At 42.7% G+C, this 13,146-nt stretch overlaps 1 protein-coding gene across 2 annotated transcripts in view; it reads left to right on the top strand.

The window, feature by feature from the left end:
* The window catches only part of SLC25A48 (solute carrier family 25 member 48), a 388,984-nt gene extending 377,047 nt beyond the window's left edge, over positions 1-11,937 (top strand). For both annotated transcript variants that reach the window (XR_013598678.1, XM_078653233.1), the window contains one exon: positions 10,640-11,937. The gene's annotated coding sequence lies outside the window, so the exon portion shown is untranslated. The remainder of the gene's footprint in view (positions 1-10,639) is intronic.
* The last annotated feature ends 1,209 nt before the right edge of the window (positions 11,938-13,146 follow it).

The raw sequence follows: 13,146 nt of genomic DNA, 5'->3' as shown, positions 1-13,146 counted from the left end.
GCTGATTGGTTCTCCGGCGTCTGTCAACATTCCAAATAGTCCGTAGCGGCCGCCATCTTGTCTCTCGGTAGGATCGAGAGACAAGAGGAGGCGAAAGCGAAGGGGCAAATGACCATAAGGGGGAATAGTAGATCCTCGCTGACCCCCTAGGTTTGATGTGGAGGTTTTAAAAGGGCCCCGCGGGGCAAAAAAAAATAATAATAATAATAATCGAACGGCTGAATGGATTTGCACGAAACTTGGTAAAATATTAGGGACTGGTAGCCCGATGTGCCTTTGCTAGGTCTCAATATATGTGCTCCAGTGGATTTTGAGAAATTAACGTTCAAAAAAAGATATATATCTGTAACAGCGCTCCGCTTCGCGTACTTTTCGCGTTACGGAGCTTTGCGAAGCTGATTGGTTCTCCGGCGTCTGTCAACATTCCAAACAGTCCGTAGCGGCCGCCATCTTGTCTCTCGGTAGGATTGAGAGACAAGAGGAGGCCAAAGCGAAGGGGGAAATGACCATAAGGGGGCATAGTAGATCCTTCCTGACCTCTTAGGTTTGATGTACCATTTTGCCAAGTTTGGTGTAATTCCGTTCAGCCATTCAGGCTGTAGACGTATGTAAATGTCCTATGGAAAATTGCATGGGGAAAACACATTTGAAAGTGTTGAAATTTAGAACCAATTAAAATGTTACTTTGGTTTTGTATTTGTGTGTGATGAAAGTTAATTGGTTATGTATATATGTCAAATGAGAGGAAACCACAGCCATTTTGTGATACTACTGTCTGAGGTACATTTGTGAGGAATTTTTGGTGGTGAATTTCTGGTGTTTGATTTACACAGTACTAACACTTTTCCTACTTTTGAAAAGGTGAGTTGTTAATTTGTAAGGGGAACTATGTTGTACACTTGAAGATAATTTGAAAAATGTTTTCTGTTATTTATTTGCAGTCCTTCTGTTATACTAAATACTTGATAAAGTTAGTTTTATATTATGTATTACTAAAAACGATAAATGAAAGTGATTATTTTTTTCTGCAATTTACAGCAAGCAATTTCAAAATAAAATGGCTCACAATGAAGAGACCGTGGCAATTTCTTTTGAATTGTCCACTACATTGATTGAAATTGAGAGCACCAATAATGAAACATTGTCACAAGGAGGACATGACTTGTATGATTCCATTAGATTGATTGAAATGGACAGCACCAAGAATGAAATATTGTCACAAGGAGATGACTTGAATGATTCCACTACGTTGATTGAAATTGAGAGCAGCAATAATGAAATATTGTCACAAGGAGGAGATGACTTGTATGATTCCATTAGATTGATTGAAATGGACAGCACCAATAATGAAATATTGTCACAAGGAGGAGATGACTTGAATGATTCCACTACATTGATTGAAATTGAGAGCACCAATAATGAAATATTGTCACGAGGAGATGACTTGAATGATTCCACTACATTGATTGAAATTGACAGCACCAATAATGAAATATTGTCAGAAGGAGGAGATGACTTGAATGATTTTTTTGATCAATCTCTTGATGGCGAATTTATCGAGTGTTTGGAGACGATAGAGTTACAAGAATCATTATTGCAGACTTTTCATGAGGACATTGCTGATGAGGCCATGTTACTAGTTCTTTCAAATTTAGAAAATTCTGAAGAATAAATTTATATTTAGAAATCAAAAATTGTTTGAGACATTATTCATTTTTATTTTTAATTTATGAGGTTGTAGCGAAGTGATTGTAGTATAAAATGAGACTTATAGTATAGAGTGCAACATTTTTATGTTACATGGTAAGTTTACTCATATTTACTTCCCTTCTGCCACTATATTATCTCCAATGTGTATTTGACATCTCTTCTTCATCTCCGGCCTCCTTTCTCTCACTGTGTGTCTCCGATGCATCTTATCGGTGCTATTTTGTGTAATTACAGAAGAGAGTAAAATAAAATAGTTCGGAACGTGAAAAGGGGGCAAAGTAGAGTACTCCTCACCCCCTAGGCCTTTTTAGGCGGTCCCAAAAGGATCAGTTTCTGCTTTCCTGAGAGATTATGGTATGAGTTCCATATACCACAATAACTTGCATTACAACATGCAAGATATCTATCTCCTATTACCAACTTTTGGAGATATTCGCGCTAAGCGCGAATATCTCCAAAAAGTAACACCTGCCCCGAGCAGTTCTTAGCCATGTTATCCAATGGGAGGTGGATAACATGGCTAAGAGCATTAGCTCGGTAATGTATGAATATCGCTGAGTTTTTAGCGATATTCATGCATTGCGGCCGTTTATTATCGCATTTGTGATAAACCTTGATAATAGCAAGGTTTATCTTTGATAATTTCTGACGATGCTTAGCGGTAAAAAATTCGTTGGTAAGCATCGTTAGCGATAAATATCGCTTAACTTTGGTAATATGCCCCAACGTCTGTTACCGTTCGATTCGAAGGAAATGAGGAAGTGTTGAAAAACATTGTCTGCGCCATCTTGCCTTTTTTGAAATGCCACACTTTTGTCGTGCACGGCAGCCATTTTAGATGTCTTGACCAGACCCACTCTCTGCACGCTGTCGATTCGTAGCATGGCTCCTCACCCTCGCAAGCATCTTCCCCAGGCACTGGTCACCCCCGCTCTCTGTCTTATGCATGGGCAATAAACCTCCCCCCATCTGCGCTGCTCTTCCCTGAGAATCACACTCTGTGCCCGCCCGACACCTCCCTTTCGCCCTATTCACTACCGCACCCTCTGACACTCCTCTTCCTCTGTGTCCGATTGTCCAGGCTATCAGCTAGCCCTGCAGATGTAGTTTATGGCCTCAGCTGTAAAGAATCACCCCTCTTCAAAGGAGTTATAGTAGATCAAGGCCCACACCCGATGAGATCCGTCACACCACACGTGTTCCTACTATCTGAAAACTATCCTGTATTGTGATTGGGGAGGGGATCGAGCCTGAAGCGGAAGATTCCAGGAATGACTCTTTGTACATCAAAGTTTTTACAATTATGTCTCACATTAAAAATATATAGCACTCCAACAAAGTAGTAGGAATATAAAACTTTAATAACATATAAATATATACAACAAAACAAAAACAGTAAAAACATTTAAACAACGAAGAGACCGTGGCAATTTCTTTTGAATTATCCAATAGATTTATTGAAATTGACAGCACCAATAATGAAATATTCTTGTCAGTAGCGGTCTGTTGTGCGAATAGTTCCAAGGCAGCAGAACGCGCTGAAATCTAGATGGCACTAAAGTGATGTCTAGCAAGTTGCCGCCCAGCACATAACGGCGTGGGGCGCCGCGGGGGTGAGTGAGTCCAGTAGGCACCACAGCTATTCTTACCGGCATTGCAGAATTACTGCTGGGGACAATGCCTGTGCTGTAGCAGGGTCACAGCAGAAACAAAAAGGATTCTGTTGAAGATGTTGTTGGTTTTCAATTTGAAAACAGTTCTGGTGTCAACTGCTATGCTAATGTAGTGGTTAATGTTTTGTTTTCTCTAGAAAATGTAAAAGAGGGGGAGGCAGTCCAAAGTTCCGTTAAAAGGGCAAAGGAAAGGATCGGTGGTTTGAACTATCAGTCAAAAAGGGGAGGGGGTGCAACAATTTTTCCTACCGGGTCACACTGTGCTTTTACCGGAAGTGAGGTCTGCAGGATTCTAGTAATTCAAAGTGAGGCTGGCGCCGACGTCCCGCGAATACAGTTTCGTCACTCCACGGGTGATCATGGCAGTCATTCCCCATCGGGGGTCGGAGACTCCCGCGGCTCCTCTAGAATCTTCAAGGTCGTGGAGGACTACGGTGGTGGAGTCAACCAGTGACCGGGCCATTTCTTTATGCTGGGCCCGCTCTTGCCAGGTCGACCGCCATTTTGAGAGTTCGGTAGCTACTGGCGATCGCGGGGTCAAATGAGCGGACGGGCTCCACCCTGCCGGGCGAGACGTTGCAGCATGGCCACAGTGGAAGAACTCTTTTCCGGGCGCCTGGAGCGCTGAGGGTGCAGCTGGGAAGCCTCCACTGGGGAGGCGGGAGAGGCCTGTTCGCACCGTCTCTCCCTCCCAGTGCACCCCACGGCGTCTCGCTTGATATTTGTTATGGCCGGACCAGGCGATGAGGACGAGGGGGGGGGGTCGGAGGCATGTGCAAGACATCCCCCCCAGGGTTGTTGCAGCAATTATACAAGAAAGAAGAAGTGTCCCGTCCGTCTTCGGGCCGGGCTTCCGGTAGATGTCGACCGGACGCCCCTGGCTCTGGCCCCATGAACGGGTTTCTTGGTTTATCGGCTGCAGCCGGATCCCGTCGGCCTCGGCCCCCCGACCGTTGGTGGCCGGACCGGAAGAGCATGTGGCGGGACTACCTGCAACTCTCAAGGGCCACCGCGGCCGGACTGGGAGAGAGAGGGGAGGGTCGAGGAGACATTCCCCCCCCCCTGCAACTGTTCAGCGTTGTAAAGGCAATCCCCTGGCCGGGTCCCGCTGGTCTCGGCCTCTCCTCCGGCTACACCCTACGTTAGGATCTCCTGGCCGAGGCGTGGCAGCAGGACCTGCCTTATATGGGCTGCTCCCGGTTGGGCGTAGCCGGAACCCTGCTCCACCTTGGAAGTTTCCAGAGTGGGGGCGGATGTTCTACTGACTTGCATTTTCCCTAGTCTATCGATTTTTTTGGCGTGGCAGGCGGTGGGACAGCGAGGGGTGATTTGGTTTCTCTTACTGTTTTTCTGGTCTCTCACCAATGGCATATTTTAACGTTTTCTTGTTTCTAGGACATTAACAGGTTTTATCATTACGTTATGTTATCGTTTCTTTGTTCGTTGTTTAATAAAAGTTCATGTTCATCAGTGGCCTACTGATTTTCGTTTTCCTATTCTTTTCTTTCCAGGTTGTTTCATGCTAAAGTTTCTGTTAACAGGATACAGTGATCACTTCGTTATTATTGCATATGTCCTTTTCACTAGGGGTGCTCTCTGGTCGGGCCAGATGACGTATGTCTAGTAAATGGTCCGGGTGAAACAGGTGCATCAATCAGTGGGGAGTAGATAGGCATGACAGATTACAACGGGGGAGAAAGGTCCGCATTACGTACCCTTTCACTACTTGCAAAGATTTTCCTACGTTTATTTGCAAACAGGGAATACCTCCAAAAAGAACTAATTCCCAAACAGTCAATGTTCGGACAATCAATCAATCAATGAGGAATGAAATAGGTACGACGTGTTAAAGGCTTGCGTTACCTACCCTTCACTATCTGCAAAGGGAGAGAGAATATTCCTATTCTTCCTCGTTTGCAGGCAGAGAAGATCCTTAAGAGAACCAACTTCGAACAATTCAATGCTCGATTCAAACAATCAACAAGGGGTACTGTGAACACAAATGAACGCCGCTTATGTACATACGCATTGCTATTTTCAACAGGTTGTTCCTAATGTTTCTATTTTAGCGAGGTCAAAAAGAGATCCCATTAGTGGCCTACTGATTTTGCTCGATTCCTTTTGTTTTTTTACACGGTTTTTCGCTATCTGCAAAGACTAAACAGAGTATTGCGACTCTGTGCTTGTTTGTAAATAGAGAATGAACCAAAGAGAACAATCAATCAAATGGAGAGAGAAGCAGGCACGACGGATTACAAAGGGGGCAAAGGGCTGCGTTAACTACCCTTCACTATCTGCAAAGAGAGAGTACTCCTAATAGAAATGAGGGGTGGGGGGCAGCATTCAAAGCAGATCAGTGTGCATAAACACGAAAATGTTTTTACTTACCACGTACTTGACATTCGACAGCTTATGATATTTGCTATTAAAAAACCATTGAAATTCACTGAAAAAACCATAGGTTATAGACCATATATAGTTAGGAATTAGCATTTACAAAACCTTGAAAATTCACTGAAAAAACCATAGGTTATAGACCATATATAGTTAGGAATTAGCATTTACAAAACCTTGAAAATTCACTGAAAAAACCATAGGTTAGAGACCATATATAGTTAGCTGGACATTTTATTGACATAAAACCAATGAAATTCCATATATAGTTAGTTGCACTAACTATATATCGCGCACCCGCAATCCACTGCTGATGATGTCACATATTACATCATTCATGACATGGTCAGTGACATCACTGATGACATCACTGATGACATCTCAAATGACATCACTGATGACATCACTGATGACATCTCATTTGACATCAATGACCACATCACTGATGATATCATTCATGTGACAATACAATGCATCTCCTCACATTTTAATATAACCTCTGTTTCACCCAGTGTTAAAAAGAGTATAATTTTTGAAACCATTGACACACCAATACTAGTTACTACATACGCACTCACTGATTGCTACGTCTACACACACCTTCACTCATTCACCCATACAATCATTCATACATACAATCACTCATCTTTACAACACTATCATATGCACTCATACACCTATACAGACACTCACAGTCTGCCACTCATCCATGGAGTTACTTACACACCTAGTCAGTCCTGTAAAGAATCAATGAGACTTCCATTTTCTTGTCTATACAGTTAAACATAGAGCACCTTACATTTTCAAACATGTACTAACACATACTTAGTTTCTTATACAATCATTGATACAAGTACAGATTGATCTGCACAGAGTCACACACCTCCCAGCTAGCCACACACACACTCAGTCTCCCATACAAATACTTGGGCAATCAATCAATAACCCATATAGTTACTCATATAGCTACTGATCAACACATGCAGCAGTTTACAGAACAACAGACATAATGATGCACAAATTAAGACAGTTTAGTCACTAACCCATGCACTCAGTGAGACACATTTAATCACTCACTCATACATTCAGTCATGCACCTACTAAATCCTTCGTCCAGACACTTATACATCCACTAATTCTTCAATATGTAAGACATATTTTAACTTTACAGACTTATACAGTCACTGGATGTAGTCATCAGTGATGTCATTTGAGATGTCATCAGTGATGTCATCAGTGATGTCATTTGAGATGTCATCAGTGATATCATCAGTGATGTCACTGACCATGTCATGAATGATGTAATATGTGACATCATCAGCAGTGGATTGCGGGTGCGCGATATATAGTTAGTGCAACTAACTATATATGGAATTTCATTGGTTTTATGTCAATAAAATGTCCAGCTAACTATATATGGTCTCTAACCTATGGTTTTTTCAGTGAATATATATATATATATATATATATATATATATATATATATATATATATATATATATATATATATATATATATATATATATATATATATATATATATATATCTATCTATCTATCTATCTATCTATATATATATATATATATATATATATATATATATATATATATATATATATATATATATATATATATATATTGCCAAGGTACATATATGTGGAGATAATCCTTTTTATATTTGTCCTGGATAGTTGCATGCCTAGATATTCAGGGCGCACACCCTTTTCTTGGAGATCAGATGTCCGTTTGCCCGTGGTACATCCAGTCCCGGTTCCCTTTAGTATTCAAAATTATTTGTTTCTGGTCCTGTGTGCTTAATTTGCATACTTTCTTCTGTATTTCCCCTTGCTGGGCCCCTTGGATATACTGATGATGGTTCCTTTGGATGGCGTGGCTTCCTTCTTGGAATTACTGGTGTCATATGCCTCACTGTTGTCTGTTGTGGTAGGGTGTTGCATATGAGTCATATTCATAGAGCCGTGAGCTTATTTTGTCTGGGTCAGGGGGTGGGGGTGGGCATACAGGCTATGGGAGGGAGGGGCGGGGCAGGCTAAACAGAAACGCATGAAGATGGAGAAGGAGTACAGGAAAGGAGCAAATCTGGCAGCTGCGTAATCTGGGCCAGTCACGTTTTTGGCCGAAAAAGGGTAGACACTACTATCAGTCCTCAAGTGGATAATGTTTCCGAGTCTCAGGAGGTCCCATCTGTGGATGGAGTAGTTTAGAGAGTAAGGTTTCCTAGTCCAGCACCAGTGGGCTCCGATGTATGTCTCATGCATCCTCCCCATGCAGTGCCACTGCCTAAGCCTTCGACCATCTGGTGAACAGCACCAACCACTGAGATGAGTTCTGAGAAATGGGAGACCAAGTGGAATGTAACATGCCAATATAAGAGCTAAATCGAGGAAACAAGTAGCAGCCTTACGATTTTGAGGTCTGGGGTAAATGTCCCATGCACCCACATCCCAGGTGGAAAGATTCAGGATGACCACGAGGTGCTCTAGTTGTTGAGAGGATGGAGGGCCAATAAGTGTTCAAGTGTACGCAGTCTCACAAGCTGTGTTTCAGATTGGCTGCCTAGGTGCTACATCTAGGGCACAAGTCAGAGGCGCCTGGAAATAACCATGTGATATGCTTAGTGGAAAGATATGTGCAATGTAGGATGTAAAACTGGATGACTTTGAGGCGGATCCGATGAGGCACCCTCCTTTGATACACCAGTGCTCTGTCTGATTCCCTATCCTGAAACGGTCTACCAAACTCCTCCTCCCAAACCTCCCTCAATGGTAGAAGTGAAATCTGCCTACGCTCAAGGATTGCCATAGTAGGCCAAGTAATTATACTATGACCCTCACCCAGAAGCTGATGCGTGTCGGGTTTGGTGCTCCCCACTCCCCACATGTCCTTCAGCCCCCGCCCCCCGGAGGGAAGCATAAAGGAGAAACTTGCCCTCCGGAAGGGCATATTGTTCCACCATAGCCTCGAATAGCAATAGTTGCCCATTGGCATGAAGTGAAGTTCTCCCATACAATAGATATCAGCCTCCTCCCAACTCCAGAGGTGGCTTCCAACAAGGTGGCCTTCCAGGATAGGAAACCCAAGCAATGGTATGGGCAGAGCATACAGGGAAATGTGCTTACTAAGATGAAGTGTGTGCATTAGGCATTCCAGGGCAAACCTCATAAGAAGGGCTAGTCAGGGTGGCTCGCACTTGGTGGTGGAGGTAATAGAGGGGGAGTGCCCTCGGGGGGAATCATTCCAATGTTCCCCAAGTAGCAGCACACCAACCAGCAAGAAAGCCACTGTTTTTGGGATGCCAGGTAATAGTGTTCAAAGTTAGGTGCCCCAAGGCTGCCCCACCCGGGTGGGAACTGGATTTTCGCAATGACCACCAGCCTGCGAGACCTGTGCCACAGGAGCTCTCGCAGCAGGATATACAATTCCTGAAACAAGGAACCAAGGAGGGAAAGGTGAGATTTACAATGTAATGAGTGAGTCAGGCAAGGATGTTCATCGTAGAGTTTGCCACTCGGCCCCACACTCCCTCCAGTCTTTGCTCAACTATAATTTCAGTGGCATTTGACCCTGGGTCCTGTCATGAACTGTTTTACATTTCTGTGCTTCTTGCACAATCTGAGTCCTTTGCAAGCATTTTGATCCCACTGCCCAGGATTTCTTCTACTGGACTTGCTTCAGCAGCCATTGTTTTTCTGCTGACCCTATAATTTAATGCCCTAGGTGTGAGTTTGATTCTGCCTGCCAAACGGTGCTGTGGGACTGAAGTTGTATCTGCCATTAGTACTTATAGTTACCCTTACGCTGTAGTTGCTTTTCTGGAAAAGTAGTAGGCCTCTGGTTTGGTCTTTATGTCTGTCAGCATAATCTGCCCCTGGATGAAGGTTGTGGTGTGTCTACCCTTCTCTGTGGCCTGATTTGTCTTCACTGATCCCCAGACTCACCTCCATTGGGTACAGGTTTGGTACTGATTGAGAAGGTAAGAAATCTATAGGTAGAAGTAGCCATCAAAACAGAAAAAGTCCTTGGCTTTGGTAACTATCTTTCAGAGGGTACTGTGCGTACAGATTCCTCACATCTCCCACTCACGTCCTGTCTATGAAGTATGTTTTTGATGTGGTAGCTTGGTTTCTGGTTGGTTTTCTGCTATCAGTGCACCTTGTGGTGCCTTGTATGGCTCTGGAATGGATCGACGGCGTCACCTTTGGGTATGAGAGAGCTCTTTTAAATGTCCATATCTAGTCTTGCATGTGGGAGGATTCATGAAGTGAGAAATCACCTGGTTGATGAGAGTATCAGAAAGATCACTACCAAAGGTAAGTCACGTTTTTCTATCACTCTCACCAATCATTCTTAAACATCTTCCTACTATTACCTACAACAATAGGGGTCTCTAAAGGCAGGAATAGGAGTATCCCCCTCTTCCAAATCTTTCTTTTGGCGCCTTTCCACCACAAATCAGGGAGAAATACCTTAATGGCAAGTGCAGCCCCATTCTTACATCAAAGGCACCATGGGGTGGTTCGGCTTTCTTTTCGATAAGTGGAACATAAATGGGTGAACTCTACGGCTAATATTCTGTAAAATTAATCGTGTGCCTAGCTAGAGAATCTCACTGCAAATCGCTTGCCTGAGGATACATAGAGATAAACCATGTCAATTTTAAAAGCTGTTCAACGTTTTTAATGCATGTTTTATATGAGTATATGTGTATGCGTCTGCAAAACTGCATACATACATGCGTATCTGTAAGAGTATAATGCATACATTAAAATATTACACGCAAAATAATTGCCGCACTGTTACTTTAAGTCTGTTTAACACAATCTGTTTTATTCTCCCCTTTAGAAGTTACTTGGCATATCACACATAATTTCTCATCGATGAAGATATCAGTTTGCTTCAATAAAGGAACCTTTCCCGAGTCATTAGCTCTCTTGTTGGTTGAAGATTTCAGGGAAGATGGCGTATTGACTCACCTGCAGCTGAGAATGTATTTAAGTCTATTCAGCCTTGTTTGCGTCATAACATTGTATCTTTGTCTATGAGTGTGAAGGTAGTAGTGACTGCGCATTATAAAGTGAGCAACTCAGGTAACATGGACATAGTCGTAATGACAAAACAACTATAAAATACAACAGCACATACAACTACGGGTTTTGCAAATTAATAATTACATTATGTGATCAAATTATGTAACTTTGTGAACTCAAAGCCATGTTTTCATTTAATAATGCTATTGTACTGAATACTACTGATACCAAAGTCAACACGAGGATCTCTATAGATTCAAATTGTAATCAGGCATTTGAGTTAGGCTGTGATTAAGAAATCAGGAGAAGTATGGGTGTATTTTTTACCTTGATATTATTGGGTTAAAGGTACTTTCTTGATTTTCTGCTTTTTACTTAAACCTATGGATGTTTATCCCTGCACATCACTGTTACACAACCACAGCACTCACTGGGTTACTGGAGCTTCCTTCATATTATCTGTATGTTTGCATAGCAATAATTACACAAACAAGTGGTCAGACTACGCGATGGAGGAAACTCAAGCTTGACCACATACTATCAGTTCAAGGTATTTTCTGTGGCTCCTGGACAAGTGCGGGACTTGGTTCACTATGCACAAAGCATACTGGATGGCAGGCATGGACCAAACACTTGTGTTGCACTTCAAACTAACCAGAAAGATGATATCCAACCACTGCCAGCCCACTGCCTACCAAAAACCCAGAAAACTGAACTATGGAGACAAACCTGTCAAAGTGCACACCCTGTCTGTGAAAGCACCCTTCAGATCAAGAAGAGTCTGACAACTATACTCTTTCGAAGAACCTTAATGGCATAGAACTACAAACTACCAATGATCACCACGCTCGGCCAGGACCAGACCTCCTTTCTATGAGCCATCATTCTGTGCAGGACTCACCAAAGACTGCTGTGTCCAAGCCAGCACTGAGCCGGATTCCCTTCTGATCCGTACAATGCCACAAGAACTGGAGCACATGTATATTATTTTGTAATAAGAATTTAACCTGACAGCTTCCTCCACAGACTTTAAAGTCACCTTGAGGTGACCTGCCAGCACGCTGCAATACTTGCAAATGAATTATTAAAAACATTCATATGAACCGTACAGTACCACCATTTGAACAATACATGATAGGGCCACTGAAAACATTTGCAGGACTTTAGTCTGCGGCGGTGTTAACATTTTATTTATGTATTAATTTATTTGATGTTCTTCTATGGGTCCATACAGTTTAAGAAGGTCAAGAAAGAGGACGAAAGAGCGACAGTAACTTCATCTGGAAAGGGGGGGTTGAGGTGAAAGTGAAAGGAGGGTTTGCATGCATGTGCCTAGGTTTTTATGCTGTAACCAAACGTGATTTATGTTTCTCGCATTGAAGGAAAAGGTGCAGCTGTCTTCTCCACGACAGAGCACTCGAATTTAAACCTTGCTAATTTAGCATGCCTTTTCTATTGAGTGACTCAAACAGTCTTGAACTGTGTTTAATGTTTTTTCATTTGTTTTAACATTCTCCACCTCACATGGAGATGTGTCAAGGTCCAGATAGGATCCCAAACAGGTTGTTGACGATAATGGAACATTCCATTCATATATAACCTCTAAAATAAGGTCAGTGGTTGGCAGCTTGGATGCAGCCTTGTCAGCCATCTGTTTGAGATACAATTCCTCTACCAACTGAATCCGGTTGATATTTTGCCTTTTTTAGTATGTTAATATTTCTGGAGAGAGTTTTGAATATGTGGTATGAAGATATTCCATCAACATATGAAGCAGGTCTGTATTGATCCTTGCCAGTGTGCCCTCGGCCTCGGTCCCTCTCGCAGCATACACTAATGGATATAAAAGTCAGTCAGGATTGTGGAATTTCGAATCACAGGCGCCTGTGTGGTCACATCATTGGACGTATGTTATGCTCGCTGGAACAGTTCTGCAGTGACTAGCAGCCTTTACTCATGAAAAGAGAAAGAGGGCGTGTTCTTGGTGGCAGGTAGCCATCCAAATTGAGCCGCTGGAATTTTCGGGATGCAATATTCTAATGCTGTCATTGCAGCTCCCGCCTTGCGGCACAGGGTGTAGATCACCAGTGTTCAGCCATATCCCGGCTTGTTCCTTTGCAGATCCACTCCTAATCTTCAAACTGCAATCAGGAGAGCAGTAGGTGTCGCTAGGGCTACTTTAATGCAGTCCGTTTACATTCAGATCACTTTTGCTTAATTTATGGGCAGAGGTTGTTCAAGTGCCTGAAAAAACCTTTTATTACATGAAAAACAATGCATGAAAGCAGCTCCTGCTCCTCCAATTATAAGTAAGGGACCACT

This window comes from Lissotriton helveticus, chromosome 7 (assembly GCF_964261635.1).
Source record: "Lissotriton helveticus chromosome 7, aLisHel1.1, whole genome shotgun sequence".
NCBI classification, from domain to species: domain Eukaryota; kingdom Metazoa; phylum Chordata; class Amphibia; order Caudata; family Salamandridae; genus Lissotriton; species Lissotriton helveticus.
This window is presented reverse-complemented; position numbering and strand designations above follow the sequence as displayed.